The following is an 18,795-nucleotide window of genomic DNA, read 5'->3' on the forward strand; positions in this document are numbered from 1 at the left end:
TCTGATGATCTTTTTTATTTTCTATGGATGAGTATGAATCCTCTGCAGTAATTTATGTCTTCCTGTACTGAAAGAGTTAAATTATTTCAGGAAGTGAAATAACCATATTTAAGGATGGTTAAAAGTCAAGGCAGGACACTGCAAACACATTGTTCCCCAGATATAATCTGAATCACAAAATCGGTTATGGAATAACCTGATGGCTTCACTTCACTGTGATGATTCACTCGTTAGTTTGTCCATTCACTCAACAGTCAACAACTACTTTGAATTATGCATTATAATTTTCAAAGTACTTTCCCCTCCATGGTACTTGACTCTCACGGGAATCCTGTGATGTTGTCCCTGAACAGAAATTACCATTTTAGAGAACAAGAAACTGAGACTCAAAGAAGTTAGTCAGTTGTGGAACTTTAACTGGAACCCAGATCATCAGATTTCACATCAAATTCTCTTTCAGTTCTACCTACTTGAATTCAATCAACATTTCCTAAGTGAGTACCATGTGTTGGACATAAGTACAATTCAACAAAAGTGAGGTATTCTTGTCTTTGAGGAGCTTCTAGCCTATCAAAGGCAATGATCAAGCCCTGGGTGTGGAGTGGAGGTAAGTGTCTGGGTCCTTGGAGAATGCTAAGAGTCTGGGGTATAAAACTGTTACAGGAGACAAGACCAGGAAGAAGTTTGAGGGCCTAAAGTGCTTGGTTATTGATTTACCATCAGCATCGTCAAGTCTTCTCAATATATATTTCCAAATTATGACCTTTATTAATGTCATTATTAATCTTTTTCTGTCCCATTTTCTTTTGAGCATTCTGCCAGCATTTCAGTGCCAGTGCCACCAAAGGGTGAGCTGCAAGCTTCCGCTTCATGCGCCTTCCAACTAATTGAAGATTGTTGAAATTGTATCAGGAATTCTTAGGCCATTTTTATAACCAACTCGTCCTTGCCTGGCCATAGAAAGGAAATGGTTACGATTCCTGGCACATGGGTCCAACCATCAGGCAGGCTGGGCCTTGGCAACTAGTGTTCTATGCAAAATGGTCTGGGAGCAGGATTGGTACCTAGTTTTATCACTCGTTAGTGTATTACCCAAAGGTCCAGGATGCCCAGAGGGTTGGGGTAAACTTGGATTTAGTTGAGAAGGCATCAGGATCTATTAGGTGTTTAGATCCTGTTAGATATAGTATTGGGTTCTGGATTCCAGGGTGTGGACATTACTTGAGGCTGTGTGCTTTGGAATAGCATGAAGCTGTGTTCGTTGTAGAACCTGTCAGGCATGCAAAGATGTAAAAATCACAGTCCAGGCAAAGCTCTGGCCTGTAGGCTGAGCTGACCAGGTGTTGGGGGTGGTGAAGCTGCATGTGCTTCAGGCTCTTGTGGATTTCTCTGCTTTGGGTATTGGGTGCATTGCATAGTGTATCCACCATTGCTGGATGGTACATTGAGGCAGCTGAGTTATATTCTGTTCTCATCAATATTGAATGAAAAACTCAGAGGCTGAAGCTGCCCAAGGAGGCAGTCAGTGCCTGGCACTGGTTTGGAGTGGGAGGTAGACACAGCATCTGAGAAGAAGCCAGAGAGTTTTATTTGGCTCAGAATCAGGATACTGGGGCCCAGCCTGGCAAGGGGACTATCTTTTGCATGACCTAGGGCAGCTTTTGCACCATTCTTGGCCTTTGCTTTCTCAGTAGACTATGTGTCCCCTAGAGCCAACGTCCCCTGTTGTATTCATATTTATTTTCCCAGTATACAGTGAAAGTAGTGTCTATCCCACAAAAGGCTCCCAATGAACTGTGTGTTGTGTGAATGAGTGAATGAATGACCTTGAGTATGAGGAATTAGATCAGTGGTCTAAGAGAAGAGGGCTTAACAGAACCATGGTTCTTACCTCACCTCTTAGATCCTGCCATCTCCCCTCCATGCCCTTTTCTGAGAACCAGAGATTCAAACGATGGTAACCGCCCACCCCCTAGAAGTTCCTAACAACCCTGTGATTCTCTGAAGGGAAAAAAAAATTGATAGTTTATTTTTAAATTGTTTTCCTTAGAATTCACTAGTCAAACAGGTTATAAGAATTAAAAACAAATCTCCCATAGTCCCAGGAGGATCTCAAAGAAGGTCTCTTTACCAGGAGATCTCCTGGGTGGCCTCATAGAGACAGTAAAGCAACCGGGAAACCCTTTGACATTTGCAAATGCTGTGAAACACCAACAAACCAGATAAGCACACCAAGACCCAGGGGGCGGAGATAGATCAAAGATTTACAGGATCCATTCAACTCTTTATGGTCAATGTGCTCAGAAAAGTTTTGTTGGTGTGGAGACAAGTGTCTCCCAGAGTAAAAGGTCTTCTCCAGGACTGAGTGGGCAGTTCTCACTTTTGCTCTAGGCCTCAAAGATGTGGGAGGCTTCAACTTTAGATCAAACATTCAAAACTGTGAATTACAGGGCTAACTGCTTGCATTTAAAAGACTTCACTCAGGGCTTTTCATGGTCTTGAGTATGTGCTTATGAGATAGCTATCAAACTGATATATAAACATTATACAGTTTGGAAGACAAAAAATAAAGGAGAAAAAAGTATCCGTGATCCTACCTCCTTAAGAGAGAAGCAATGTAAATAGTTTTTTTGTTTTGGGTTTTTTTTTTGGTAATTGTGTACTTTTATTTATATCTAGTTTATTTTTTATGTATAGTATTTTTAAACAGAGTTATAAATACACTGGGCTTTCCGGGTGGTACTAGTGGTAAGGAAACTGCCTGCCAATGTAGAATACATAAGAGACTCAGATTCTACCTCTGGGTCAGAAAGATCCCCTTGGGGAGGGCATGGCAATCCACTCTTGCCTGGAGAATCCCATGGACAGAGGAGCCTGGAGAGCTACAGTCCACAGAGTCACAGAGTCAGACATGACCGAAGTGACTTAGCATGCACCCACACATAAATACACTACATATACATTCTACCTCTTTTCACTTTATCTGTTACCACAAGTATTTTCCAATCCTGTTTTTTAAAAATTAGTTGCATTTATATTTAACCATTCTGTGTTCAATCCCTTTCCTCCAACCCATCATAATGGGACATGTAGATTGTTCGACCATTTTGTTGCTAGATATAATGCTTGGATGCATATAATCATTCAAAGATTTCTTTTCCCCCCATATGTTGAATTGTGCCTTGAAGATAGATTCCTAGAAGTAGAATTACTGGGTCGAAGGGCATGACTACACTTATGATTCTTGAGACATGTGACCAAATAGATTGCTGAGAGTCATGCTACCCAAATTGGACTGTGATAGCATTTAGTCTCACCTCATTTCACCAAGAAGTATTTAAATAAAAGCCTCCATCGTGAGTATAGGTGTTGGTCCAGGGATCTTATAACCACGTGGCAGAGAGGTTGATGCAAGTGGGAAAAGGTGAGAAAACAGAGAAAGAAGGGACACTTAAAATGCAGTGCAGCATCGTAATTGGACACCACTGGTAACTGACAGTGAGAAATAAATGCGGCATTTCTGAAATAATGTATTAATATACTAATGCAATAGTAGTCCTCAGTTTACTAAAGAGAATACTGCAGCAAAAAAACTTTATTCAGGGTAGGTTGGTTGATGGGAATCAACTCTACCACTAATTTGCGGGGTGGTCTTGGCAAACCATTTCTCTCTCTGGATTTTTCTAGTTTAGGTAAGGGGGTCATAGTCAGAATGAAGACAAACGCAAGAGTTATGGGGTCCAGCCAGCATTCTTCTCTAGACCCACAGTTAACCTCGGATGAGATGCACAGATCTTCTGGAGTTGTACAATGAGATACCAGACATTCTGGAAGGTCCTGGAGCTCCCCCAACCTCAGTGGTGAATCCCTAAGTATTGTGTGTCCTGTATGGACTGAAGGCTAGATCTTTCAGGACCTTGTTTCCATGGAGGGTTTTCTGAAAGAACTGTAGACTAAGTGATTAAGGAGGTGGCTTGAGTCACCCACCACCATGACAACACTTGGTCTTTGGTGCTTCTCTGGTGTTCTGACAGCTCTGTGTCCAGATGGTGACATATAGAAATTAGCTAAATTGCTTTCAATTTAGTAAACTGAAGAATACATGCAGGTTCCCTCATTTTCCTGACTCTATTTGGGGGGCATGACTGAGTGAGAAGAAAATCTCCTAGATTTCAAGAGACCTAGCTCATTTTCGGAAGTTTCTCACATTGAAGGAAAAAAAAAAAAAGATATGCCTCCCAAATATTTTTTACCACTCCAGTACTCTTGCTTGGCAAATCCCATGGATGGAGGAGCCTGGTAGGCTGCAGTCCATGGGGTTGCTAAGAGTCGGACACGACTGACGGACTTCACTTTCACTTTTCTCTTTCATACACTGGAGAAGGAAATGGCAACCCACTCCAGTGTTCTTGCCTGGAGAATCCCAGGGACGGGGGAGCCTGGTGGGATGCCATCTCTGGGGTTGCACAGAGTCAGACACGACTGAAGCGACTTAGCAGCAGCAACAGCAACTCATTTTCGGAAGTTTCTCATATTGAAGAAAAAAAAAAGATATGCCTCTAAATATTTTTTAAACAGATATATTGAGAAGATAGAACAACCCTGTAACCATTTTCTCATTATCATTAACATTTTATATTACAATGGAACATTTGTAACAACTAGTGAAACAACACTGATGAAATATTATTAACTAAATTCTGTCAATTATTCAGATTTGTCTGGGTTTATCTTTTTCTATGACCCCACCAAGGACTCTACATTATATTGTCATCTTGTGTGAGGTTGCTCTTGGCTGTAGCAATTTCTCAGACTTCCCGCGATAGTTTTGGGGAATTCTGGTGATGTCTTTTGTAGGATGCCCTTCTGTAGAAATCTGTCTGATACCTTTCTCATAAATAGTCTGGGGTATGGAAGAAAGATCACAGAGTTAAAGAGCCATGTTCGGATTCCTCATATCAAAGGTACACACAGTCAACACGGTTTATAATTGCTGATGTTGCTCTTGATGAAGTGGCTGGAGTAGTGTTTGCTAGATTTCTCCATGCAAAATTATTGCCTCCCCCGTCCCTTCCTAAACTGTACTCTTTGGAAGGAAATCATTACCCATAGCTCACACTTCAGGAGTGAGCAGTTATATATCTATTCCCATCCTTGACAGCAGTGTATCTACACAAATTCTTTGGAATTCTTCTGCAAAAGAAATTTTTCTCTTTTGTTAATTTATTTAGTAATTTAGATCAGTGTAGATTCATGGATATTTCTTTTATACTTTGGGTTGTGATCCAATATTATTCGATTTCTTTTTCTTGCTCCCAATTTTCCAGCTTTGGCCATTGGGAGTTCTTCAGGTGGCTCCAGTCTCTTTGAAATACTCTATGGATGCAGTTTTTGTTTGTTTTTCAGCAATTCCTTATTTACAGTGCTATATAATGTTCCATTCTAATTTCATATATACTTCTTGCCCCAGTCCTAGCCTAGGACCAGCCATTTATCCAAGGCTGGTTCAAGAAATCAAGAAATGGCACCAGGTGGGCTCTTGGCTATTGTAGCATCATTGTTTCTAGGCCAAAAATACATTAAGTTTTACACTTTTAACACCAACGTACACACAGTTACAATGCAATCGCACTACTCATGAGGTAATTATAGGTTTATTAACAGTGATAAGTCACAGTACCATAGGAAACTTGAGGAATCCTATACGGCGTCCCTCACTGGGACCCACAGGCAGAACTTGGGAATGCCAGTCTGCTCCTTTCCATACTGCCATTGTACTGTTAAGACTGATGTAGAACCTCAGTGGCGATCATCTCAGGAGTCCAAAAGTGGGGACTTCTCTGAAAGTCACAGAAAATGTAAGGCTACAGAAAATGGCTCTTTGGCAGGTCTGCCCACCCCATATCCTCTTCTCATGATAACCTATGGAAAAACACAGTGGATTTAGAACCAGGACATCAAAGTTCTGGATCTGACTCAGCCTGATCCAGTGTGTGTGGCAAATACATTCTGTGTGGGCCTCAGTTTCCAATGATACAAAATCAGTCGTGTGGGATCAGACAATTGCTGAGGACAGAGGGCTTCCCTGGTAGCTCAGCTGGTAGAGAATCCATGGGCAATGCAGGAGACCCCGGTTCAATTCCTGCATCGGGAAGATCCACTGGAGAAGGGATAGGCTATGCATTCCAGTATTCTTTGGCTTCCCTGGTGGCTCAGCTGGTGAAGAATCTGCCTGGAATGCAGGAGACCTGGGCTCAATCCCTGGGTTGGGAAGATCCCCTGGAGAAGGGAAAGGCTACCCACTCCAGTACTCTGGCCTGCAGAATTCCACAGACTATATAATCCATAGGGTCACAAAGAGTCTAGACACCACTGAGTGACTCACTTTCACTTCCCAGTGCTAGCCTATTATAACTTTCAATAGTTTTTCATTGAGAGAATGGAACTGGCTCCATCTCTCCTTGTAAACAGGCATCAATATTCCAGAAGGTTTAAATGGAGGGATGGTGGTGGTGGGGAGGTTGCTGTTAATAAATAGGAGTTACTTTTATTTCCTGAAGATTCCAAGGTCCGTTAAAGGCCTTTTGCTTAAGACAATCAGACCTTTCTTTTTAAAGAATGGAGATCATAGAAGTATAGGAAATATTGGCAGAAAGGATCTCTATCATTGCCTTTGTTTTGGTAGAGGAAGGCTTTTTTTTTGTTTTTTGGTAAGGTCAAACTCCTCATCTGTTATTTCCTCTGACTTCAAATAATTATTTTTAATGCAGTGATGGCTGAGCTACCTCTCAGTTTCTTACCAGGAATTTCTATCTAGGTTTTTTTTTTTTTTCTTCTCCTTCTGTATGAATATTATGACATATTTTTTACATCCACATGGGACCCAGTGGCTTAGAGTGTGCATGGTTTACAAGTGTCAACTCCTTCCTGTCACTGACTAGGACCGATTCCAAAAACAAACAGAAGTGGTGGGGCAGGACAGAACTGTGGTGCAGAAAAGACACTTGGGAACTGTCACATCTGATTAGGAATGCAGGAGATCAAAGGTACAAGGTCTTAGAACTGGCACTTCCAGCTCTTAACATTTGAAATCTTCAATTGGCTTTTGGACCTATTCCGCATAATCTCAGACTTTGGTCTACAATTGGTTAAAAATTCATAGGGTGAGGATTCTGGGACTGCCTTCTTTACTTAGAAGTTTACATTTTAACTCTTTCTCCCACCTCAGGGACAGGTATATACTCAGCTTCTTTCCATTCCCCTCTCCATCTTAAAGTTACAGATATATACCTATTTAGACATAAAGATATTAAATTTAGAACTGATAGACATTCTGCAGACACTGGGGTTATACCTCCACACAGTTAAGGAGGCTGAGTCCTGACAAGTGGTTTTGTTCCACATCAGATAAGGAGTTCCTGGCAGAACTGTAATTAGAAACCAAGGTCTTCTGGCAGCAAGTCCAGTTTTGTTTTGTTTCTTCTCCTGCCTCACGCTGTGCCCCCGCAGAGTTACACAGTTTTTTGCGTGTGTCTCTGTATGTACATGTGTTACATAGACGTTGACATGGAGGAAACATGCATCGGGCATCTGTGGTCTGACCTCAGGGAACAGTTTAATGACTCGGATTTCAGGCAGCTCAAAGGGTGCTGCGGGTGGAGGCTGAAATAAACAAGAAAAGCCACTGTGGAGATGTGAATGGAAAAGTACCGAGTACTCCCTCCCTCCCCCTCTGCACATTCTTCTGCTCTCCAGCTCTCCCTGCTATCAAGCCGGCTTCAAATAGGCTTTGGCATGGTCAGGTGTGCAGAGGGCGGTGTGGAGAAGAAAGGAAAAAAAAAACAAAACAGGCAGGCACAACACGCAAATCAAGTTTCTCCACTTCTAGCCTTAGGTAGTAAAGACAGCTAAGTACTGCAGCCGGCAGCCAATGGCAGGGTGGGCCAGCCACCCTGAGTTTACAAACACTCCGGTGCCTTCCTCCCTCCAACCCCCTCCTGGTCCAGCTGTTGCTTTCCCTCATGCTAAGGTTTCAAAGGAAGTGAAAACCCTGTTATTCAAAACAGTGATTGAATGCAATAAACAAATGATTATGCACCCCTAATCACTTCTCTATTTTAAGCTCCCAATATTTATTTCCATTTTAAATTAGTGAGAAAAGTATGGAAAAAGTCAGTGTTTGGGGGGTAAACTCTGGACTAGGCTGAAAAGGTTTCTAAAGGAAAAAAAAAAGTCTCAGAATAATACAGGGTGAAAGCAGGCAGCATATGGATCAAAATTAAACGTTGACACTTCTTTTTCTGAAGGTAGTGACTGGAAATCATCTTTTTTAAAAAAAGTCTCAAAACTTTCTGCTCAATTTTTCTAAATCATACCAAGAAAATGCTTTTTTCTCTCCAAGGAAATATAAGGGGCTTGTTTACAATAGCTCTAAATGAAGGATTTGAAATAAAATGAATGGGTACATAAAATCTCCCATACCTATCAAAAGTAGCTGTTGAGTATCACAGTATAGGTGACAGGCACCACCAAGTCCAAATGACTGTCAAAACTCAATACTCATTGTGACTTGGAGTTGGTTCTGAGAACCAGTTTACAATTCACACAGAGCCCAAAGCAGCCCCGCTTTCCTCAATTCTGTCAGAAAACGAGACTCCCACCTCAAAGCCCAGGTAGTCAGATCTTCCTGATTCTCTAACACAGGACCATAGAACCACAAAGACCTGCTTTCAGTTGTGTCTCGGGGTCCCGCATGCCTCCAGTGATGGCCCTCCTGTCCTCTTGAAAGAAGGAAGCCTCGAGGAGTTGATTGATCTGCAAAGTTCCTTCCAGTCCTAAAATCTATAATTCTCTTATGTGACAGTTTCAAGATCTACCAAGGTGCCAGAAATTCCTGACAGGTGAAACCAACTTCCTCTTGGGAGTCCCCTTAGAAAGAGGACAAGACAGTGTTTACTCCAAGGATAGCTCCTTTACAGCTGTGACTGTATTGGGAAATTTGTGAGGGAACTGGATGCAAAATCTGTTCCTTTCCTTAAACAGATGTAATATTAAGACCAAGCTATTTTATTTTGCAACAAAGCTTATATTTATCCAGAACTTGTGATTAAGAACCTATTACCATGCCCAAACCACCAGGCAAACGGGCTAACTTGATCCTCTACTTTGAGTATTAATAGCCAGAAGCCATTAAATCATAGGACTGGTTTGATACATAACCCACCAAGTTCACAAGAATCACACATAAGACCCCAGACATGAAATCTCTCTTCAGGTCTTCTTATGGATGATTTGAAAGAATTTGAATATATTCAAGTCAATCCTTCCTTTAATCTTATCACTGCTGGGGTGAGGGAGGTTCACAGAGTGATGCCAACTGGTTACTAATGGGGAGAAATCAAGAAATGAGAGTAGGCAGGACATTATGGAAGAAATTCAATGGGTATAAAACATCTGATAAAGTTACTTTCCTAGTAATTGAGAAGAGATTGAGATGTGGGTGCACGATTTTTCCTCACCACTCATTTGGAAAAGAGAAGGGGACCTACAAAAATGTAAATCCTTACCTTTAAAATATTTTCAATAATTTTTTTTTCTTTTAACATCTCCTGGTTAATTTCTTTCAGTTTGGGGGGGGGGGTGGGTAGTATTAGAAATGTGGGACTCTGGCACTTGGCCCCAGAAAGGGTCTGAGGACCCTGGTGATGGGATTAATTAGCTATAAACCAGGCCTAGTAGGGTCTTCCTTTACAGACTTCTCGCAGAGAATTAGAAGGCTGAGGAACTAGAAGGGTGGATTCACTCCCAGCCCCCACTCTGGTTGGTTCTACTGCTAGAGAGCAGATTTCCCTTTGCTCTGCAGCGCCCCCACGGGGCTAAGATTGGAGTGGCAAAGAGAACGCGAGAGGGACAAGCAGTGTGTTTAAAGTGGTGGTGGGGAGGACCCACTGAGGCTGGATGGCAACTTTGACAAGAAAAGGGACCCCACATCACAAAAGTTATCACACTGCAGAATCAGTAGCAGGGGAGAACCACACAATTCACATTCCAAACCACACAGATACACCTGAGAACATACTAATAAAAAATACAAAAATTATCACCCATAGAAATACACAAAGACGATCGCTTCAGCAAAACCGGGTGTCATTTAGAATCCGGTGGGATTCCTTTAAAACTCTTTCGAACTCAGGAGGAAGGGGACAATTTAAAAAACAGTCTGCCTTCTGGCAAAATGAATCTGCACTTAATGATAACGTGTGTCGTCGGGGGTAAAATGTTCATTTCCACAAGGGTGACAGGATTAGGCCTGTGTATATTTTTCAAAAAACCTTCACAAGACAGGCTTTTCTGCAGAAGCTGCAGTAATCCATCTGTCAATAAGTATTAGAATATTCAGATTTCAAAGGGACAGACACACTTTAGGCATTTTTCCTAAGCTCCAGCCCTTGTGGAAAACAATCAACCCCTTTGGATCTCTCCTGGTTCTAAAAACTCCAACACGGCCTTTTCAAAAGGGGGGCTGCACTGACATTTTCAGCAACAGATCTGAACTTCTTACAGACTTCTGGGAAAGAGATCCCCAAATATCCCAGGAAATAGCCAGTAATCTCTCTGCTCACTTCTCCACTATAAACCCAAGTTTGGAGAGGTAGATTATTTGGGGAGATATCTTTATTGGAAATTAACATGTGCAGAAATTTTGTGGAACCTTTAAGAACTCCTCTGTAATTTAATGAGTCCGCCTGAAGGACTTTCATAGCCAAGGCTCAGAACAGCCTGACCTTTGAAAGCTGCTTCTGGTCCAAACATTTTGGGTTAATACTTGAGGAATCTGAAATATTATTTTCCCCTCACACCCTCTTTTAAGAGAGAGACATAAAAGAAACAAGAGTCTCCCTCATTCAGGGATGAGTAGGAGGGGAAAAAAACCCCAACCAACATTTAAATAGGGAAACTGGCAGTTCTGAATAAACAAACCAAGGCCCACAGTGAAATGATTCTGCACTGCATTTGCCTTTAAAAAGAAAGGAAGGAAGAAAGAAAGATTTCCCCCCTCTTCCTCCTCCTCCTAACTCAGCTCTAAAACTAAGAGGACTGTGCTGCGTGAACCGCGTTGTAGTTGTAGCACAGTCTGTTCTAAATCCACGCAGTATCTGTGATACTGGCACCGCAGGCCTTTAGAATTCCCTCCGGCTGGTCTCTTTAAACACAGACAGGAGAGATTTTTAACAACGACCTTGAAACGAGCTGGGAGAGAGCGGGGGGAACCAAGACCTAAAGAAAAAGCAGAACACAAACATGTATTTGGCTCACAGAATTTTGTAGAACACACGCGTACGCGTACACATACACACACGTTTCTTGCAGCAAGAATTTTCCTAAGAGTCAACAATAACAGAGTAAACCCACCACTTGCTGTCCTGGAAAGAAACAAACCAAAACAAATCCTTTGAACATGTCTTTCAAGCGCAGGAGAGCGTCCTCTCAGTAAAAGTCCAAGGGAAAAAGGAAAATTGAACACCCTTCCCCGCCCCCCTGAAAAAAGTGGGGGTCGGAATTGTTACATATGACAAAAAACTCAAGCTTCTTTCAACACTATCAGTATTAAAATAACACGTCTTCCTTAAGTCGTTTGAGACATTTCATAGGGGTAAAACAAAACAAAATCCAACCGATGCGGGATCTTACGATTTACGTAACATCACAAAGTTGCAAAAGGCAAAAATCAGAAGCAAAAATCCGAAAACCATCATAATACAACCACCCCAAATCCCAAACCACCACACCAAGGAAAAAAAAAAAAAATCCCCAACTGTCCCAAATAAAAATAAAGCAAATGAACCCACCGAAAACTGCTTGGCAAATATTTTTCTCGTGGTGCCTAATATTCTAGCTGGAAAGAGCTGTGGTGTTTATTTATTTATTTTTTTCTCTTACTCGCCCCGAAACCTACTATATATAACAGACTTTTCCCAAAGGTTCGAACCTCTCGCTTCCTTTTGTGTTTTGAGCTCTGAGGAGCTGAGTTTATGGGGAAGAGAGGAGAAATGAGCCCCAGACCCCGGGGAAGCAAAGCGCACTCCCCCTCTTATGTCACCGAATAGCAAATTAGTTCTCAGAATTCCAGAGGCCGAGCTTTGCTACAGCGAAGACGCCGACGTCACAGAGGGGCGCCCACGTGACGGTGGCGGAGCAGGCTGTACCACAGACCCGGGGCCGGGGAGGGAGAGCCACCGTCTGGCCCCTCGACCCTCGCGCCGAAACCTCCAAACCCGAGACGTTCAGCCTGTGAGGACCCCGAAATCTGCAGGACAGAGGGAAAATATTTTGGCTTGGAGGGCTTTTTATGGCCCGGAGGAGGCATAAGTCGTGGAGAGCTGACACCGAGTCCTCCCCTGCTACGTAGCAGTGGTAAAGTCCCCAGCTCAAATTCCGAGAATTGAGCTCTGTTGATTCTTAGAACTGGGGTTCTTAGAAGTGGTGATGCAAGAAGTTTCTAGGAAAGGCCGGACACCAGGTGATTATTGCTGTTGCTGCCGCCGCTGCTGCTGCCGCCGCCGCTGTTGCCGCTGGTGCCGCTGCCGCCGCCGCTGCTCATGATCATTATTTTACCTTTTAATTCTTTTTTTCTGCTCTTGCCAAATGCTTTGGCTCCAAGTTTCCTATGTGTATCTATTGATGTAAATGTATATATTTATTTATTGTAGCTGTCAGGTGTTAAAATAAATGCCGAAGATTAGTCCCACGTCTCTCCCACTCTAGGATGTAGATTTTTATATTTTTATTATTTTATTCTTGTTGTCTTTGAGTGAATTGGCCGGTTTGGGGAGGCTTTTGCCACCCTCCCTTGTGTTGTTTTGGTTTTTGAAGAGGAGGTGGAGGAGAGGAAGGAGGGGAATTAGGGGGCGGCCGGAGCAGAAAGGACGAGACAGTGCTTGGGGGGTGATTCGGGCAAGTCTGGGGGCTGTCTGGCCCCAGACGGCGGAGAGGACGCGCGCTCGCGCTCTCGCTCTTTCTGCTGCTGCTTGCGTACGGCTTGTGATCTCGCTGGATTCGTGCGGCTGTGTTTTTTTTTTTCCCTCTTTTCTCGCTTGCAAACTGCCTTCCTTGCTCCCTCGCTCCAGCCTCGCCTTCCTTCCTTCCCTCTCCTTTCCCTCGCCTCTCCTTCCTTCCCCTCTCACGTCCTTCTTGGTCACTCCGGGAGGCGAGGAGGGAGACTGCCCTTTCGCTCGCCCCGCTGGCTCCCTTCCACCGGCCTCGGTCCTCTAGATTCCCCACCTCCGAGCCGAGATTTTGGAGGAGAAATGCAAGCGAACTCCTCGTGGATATTTATTTTTTTCCCCTTCATAAACCCAGATGAAGTGTTCCTTTCTGAGCGTTTTGGTGTCCCCTTCCCCTGCGTTTTGGGGGAGGTTTAGCTTGCCTGGGGGCGGGGATGTTGAATAGTTTGGAAATCATTCTTTCTTGGTTGCAGTCTAGGGAGTCGGGAACCCCCGCGCGCTCCCTCTCCCGGTCCTGGGGAGAGAGGCTTGTGGCGGGATGGGGATTTGGGGGTGGGGGTGGGAAAGGGGTGCGCGTTTGCACCTGCGGTGGTGTTCAGAGTGCGGGGACTCCGGGAACCTTCGCAGAACGGCCCAGCCAAGCGGGAAGGTGGCGGGATTTCTGGCGGTCGTGGTGTTTGTATTTTGGGCGCTGCGTGACTCGGTGTTAGCTCCCAATGGCTGTTTCCCTGCTTTCCTAAATTTTTATTTTTCCCATGGTGCAAGCTTTGTGAAAACAAACAAAACAAAAACTGCGGGTCGGAGAGTAGCGGCGTCAGGCTTCAGATTCCCGAGGTCTTTGCACAGGGCGAGGGAAAAAACAAACAGCCCCAGCCCGCGTTCCTACGTGCAAGACCCGGGAGGAGAGAAGGGCACTTTGTGGCCCTGGCTGGGGGACCTGGCGCCGGAGGAGGGGGCGCGGGCGCGAACCGGAGATCTTTGTGAGTGATTTTGCAGAAATGGATTGCGAGGTTGGTTGGATTTGCAACCTGTAGCTCTCCTCTAGGGAGTAGGAATGGGGGAAGGCGGCGGCGGCGGCGGCGGCCGGGGGCGGGAGCCGGTAGGGAGTGGAAGCCTCGGAAATCGGCTGCGCTGGGGAGCCGCGGGAGCGAGGGGGCCACTCCGCTGCCGGATGTAGTGACCGTGGTAAATGTCTTGAGAACTGTAGATTGCGTTGCCGTTATGATGCCGTATTATTGGAACTCTGGCCAAATATGGAACTCGTGTTGCAATAATTGAGTTTTAAAAGCTATCCCATGGAAAACAAGTACACAATCCTACAAATTAAAAAAAAAAAAAAAGCTTGAAAAGGATCCTGTTTATGTTGTGCCCCTTCTCTAAATGTTTGTCTTGGTGGTGCGGGTCCTGACAGCTGAGCCGAAGGAATGGCCCCAAACTGGGCGCTCAAAGTCAAGAACTGTTACTGGGTCCCTGACCTCTTCTGTGAGCTCGCCATCCCCTCCAGGAAACTGATTTAATCCTTTCGGATTTTTTTGTTCAATCAGTTTATAGTTTCCAGGAGGAAAATCTTGTAATGCCCCCCCCCCCTTAAAGTAAAGTGAGTGTCAGTAGATGCATTTTTTTTTTTACTGTCAAAAAGGAAAAAAAAATGGGGCAGGAGAGAAAGAACCAGGGAAAGGGCTGTTTAGAAATACAGTTTGTGGCTCAGAGCGATGCCACTGGCTTCCTCTACAGAGACTGCCAGTTTCCCTTTTTCTTTGCAAGGTGTGTGTGGTTTTGATAAATAACTTAAGAAAAAAATTAAGAGGGGGGCCGGCAAGATCCGTCAGGAGACAGGTATCTATTTTGCTCGCTATTTACTACCAAGAGCCTTTGGCACTTGAACAGAACCTCGTAAATCTGCAGCCCAAGTTGAAGTTCATCTGGCCCTAGTCCACACGCTATTCCTGGAGGTAGCAAACATGAGCTCAAAGGAACGAGGTGAAATCACATTCTCGCTTTAAAATATATGCTTTTTTTTTTTTTAAAGGAGAAAAGATAATGTGTCTCTGGGGGAGGAGGAAATGGAAAGGGAGTACCAGGAGATGGGCATTCCCTGCCTAAAATGACTATAGTTGAGTGTTCAGGCCAAAATAGAAGGATGGGAAATAGTACCCCCCCTCTCCATTTATAAATAGAAGTTTCCAGTATCCTACTTGGAAGACTTTCCAATACTGCAGGCCCAAACATTGACTGATTTTAAGGGTCTGTTGATAGTGACGATAAGGCTATCTGTTTGTAAAAACCGAGCAACCTGAAGGAGAAAGCAGATAGAAGTGGGAATTCTCCAACTGGTTATTTCTGCTATGCTCAGTTTCTAAGAGTTCTACCCCCTTGCTTTCATGAAAAACAAATATCCCATTTTTATTCTGGGTTTGGGACAGGAATGGGACTCTAAACTCTGTCGTTAGCTGAGCCTTAAAGAGTTCCAGTTATTAGTTGAGTAAATGGTAGCCATGACTAGATGTCAAAATTCTTCCTTCCCTCTCTCCTTTGCTGGGTAGCCACACTCACAACCCACTTTGTTGTGAAAAATTAAGATTCAGAGGAGGTGGCGCGGCAGCGCCACCCCTCGGTGGATGAAACTATCTATTTGCAAAAGTCAAATATTTGAAAAATATTGTGAAATGACCTTACGAGGATTTTTTTTTTCTTTAGGAAGGAGAGATAAAGCTAGCTTTTAAAAATTTGATTTCTCAAAAGGAGGGAGAAAAACGGTTTTCGAGCTAGGATGGTGTCAAAATAGGCGAAGTAGTTCGAGTGTGTGTGTGTGTGTGTGTGTGTGTGTGTGTGTGTGTGAGATGGGGGGAGGGTTGCCTGGTTGGCTTTACGTAGGCGAGTTTTACAGGCGGAAGTAGCACCCCCCTCCCGCCCCTTGGACTTGACTTCTCTGGGCACCCGAATTCTGCTACCTGTCTGATATTGAGATTAGGAATGTTTTGGTGCAAAAAAAAAAAAAAAAAAAAATACTGACTGGAAGTCCTGTAGTTTTTGCTGGCGGTGGAGATGGTGTCTGTGGGGGGTTGGTTGGAGAGGGAGGGTTGTGGATTGCCAGGGGCAATGGCAAGCTGATCTGTAGCCGGTTTGGAGACCTCTGGGAGTTAAAGTAGTGTGGCGCGTGCCAGTTTCCTGCCCTGCGCAACAAGTGGGAAAGCTGCCGCAGTGATAGGAGCGAGAGTGCTGGGTTGTGGGAAAGCGGGCCGGTTTCTCCTCGTCCCGCTGGAAGCCAGAACGGCTCCTCCCTACCCTGCCCTCCTCCCACTCCGAGACCACAGCCCCACCGAAGACCCAACTCGTCCCCACTCCCCCATCCCCGATTTAGCCAAGCGCTATAAGACTGGGTGGGACCCTTCTTCTGCCCTTGGCCTCCAGGGTCCCTTTTCTCCGTGGGAATCAATTTGTATCCGACTTTTTTGGTGGTCGACAGGGTTTGGCAGGAACCTCTGCCAATACTGCCGAGTGCCATCCTGCTTTTTGAAGACAAGTGCATTCTTTCTTTCTGTTCCCAGTACATTTAGGGCTGGAAAAATCTACGTATAATACACGCACGCAGCTTCAGATATTGCGTTGTGGTTGGTAGAGGTGTGAGCATGGGGGAAAACGAATTACCTTCTGTAAATTAAAATGTTTTCCTGCTTTGCCCTATGGTGGCAATCCCCTCCCCCTAATACACCACAACAGCAAAAAGGTGGAGGGCAGTCGAGGGTAGAAGGCTGTGGTCGCGCGGCGGTTTTCGGACGGACTGAGTCCGCCACCTAGTGGTAGGTCTTGGCGGAGTTCCCCGCTTTGGGCATTCGACAGACCGAGTCACCTTCGGGTCCTCAAATATCTCAACCAGGTGCTAGGACTGATGGAGGGCACCCTCCAATGAGGATGACACCCGACCTCCAAAGTTTTGGTAAGGCGGAGGAAAATTAGAAGGCCTGCGGATGCTTACCCGAACCACGTCGCTCAGCCACGGGCAGATATCTGCATCTGGTTAGAGAACCAAAAAGCACCCCCATTTGAAAACACTGCCAGTCGCTGTGGCCTTTCCCGGGGCAAACTCTACAGTGGAGGGATACCACAAGGGCTCTAGGACATACAGCTCTTTACAGTGAGGAAACAGGCTTGATGTGAGGGTTAATGGGGAGTTAGTGACCTAACCGGAACCAGATTAAGCTTCTGAATTCCAGGTCAGTGACTTAAAGTCAAAGGCGAGTTTGTCTCCGCCCCTTCTAGGTAGCTGAGAAAAAGGAGCAGAAGTCAGAGGGAGCCATAATTTTAACCTCTTAGGTAACCATAATGGGAAAGGGTTCCTTGTCCATATTTCTCCGAGCAACTTGTTTACAAAGTATGGCCCAAGATTTTCAGTAACAGACTTTGAAAAGCCCACTGATGCGCTGAGGGGTGGGAGCATCAGAACTTGGGGAGGGGGTTGTGCGTGTGTTGGGGCGTGATTAAAGCCCCGTCCCTAAACTTGCAGAGATTGCACCTCACTGTGTCGGAGGCTCACATTTGGATCCTAAAATAGCTCTGACCACCCCACCCCCCACTTACAAACTTTGTTTAGTGGATTGGTGAGAAATCAGTTGTGTGCGTGGGTCCTATGGACAGGCAGAGTGTAATCCACAACAGCTTCTCAGTAAAGTTTTCTCGCTTGGAGTTAAAAACTTTAAGATGGCAAACGCGCGTCCGCGTGCTGGCGGCCCCTAGCGACCACTGGCACGCACACCCGCGGGAGAAGCCGTTGATTCCACCGCCCTGGTCTGCAGGAATCAAGTTCTGCCTCTCCCACTGCGGGAGCTGTTGCAGGCCGCGTTGCAGAAACGCGCCTCTGTTCGGGTTGGAAACGAATCTGGGGACGTGTTTGAAGAGCGGTCAAGTTTGACTCATCGTTTTCCAAGGACAGTTAGTGCCTTCCATCTTCATTAACGTGAATAAAGACCTTGGCTGACTTCTGTCCAGATCGGATTTTTAAAGGCATTGTTTGCTTGGGGAGATCATGCTTCTGCCCTCCCCCGCCAGCCTTTTTGCAAAGGCCGAGCCCGCTCCAGCCAGGATGGCCAAAATATCTTTGCTCGTGGTCTGTTGGCATTGACTGCCGGCCCTTTCTGGAAGGCAGTCGCGAGCTGGGCGCCTGGGGAGTGTCCCTTCTGCAGCTCCTCTTCAGATCTTGATGATAAAACACATCCCTCTATTTTATTGCATTTCCTAGAAGCTTGCAGGCTTGCAAGAGCGCTGTTGGCAGGAAGTGTGATAGAAATGAAAGTCAGGACATCATGTCCCTGAACACCTCCTCCGTCACCCAAAGCGACTGCAGTAGCCACCACGTTATCAAATTCACTTTCATCTACGGTGTCCAAACCCTCCCGCCCCCAGACAAAAGCGTGAGGGGGTGTTTCTCCCCCAGAACAAAAACAACTCGGCGGTTTGACCCTACCCCCACCCCGGTCCCAACCGCCAGACCCCGGAGACTAGACCCGGGCGGCTCCTTAGCTGAGACACTGCGGAGAAAGGGAGCGCTGCGGCCAGAGCCCTGATGCGGGCTCCACTGCGGCGGCTCCGGCCTTATTAAAATGCCTCGTCCCTGCCTCTAAAGAGTGCTTTGCACTTCCAGATTCTCCTCTGGATTTCTCAACGAGTTATTGGAGTTATTAGATTACCAATAATCCAAAACCCGACCGGGATAGAGAAGGGGGGGAGGGGGAAAGGCTTTCTCCAAATCCGGAGACTCAATCTAAACTAGGTCAATAGGAAGGAGGGGCGGGGC

Source organism: Capricornis sumatraensis, chromosome 1, assembly GCF_032405125.1.
Source record: "Capricornis sumatraensis isolate serow.1 chromosome 1, serow.2, whole genome shotgun sequence".
NCBI classification, from domain to species: Eukaryota; Metazoa; Chordata; class Mammalia; order Artiodactyla; family Bovidae; genus Capricornis; species Capricornis sumatraensis.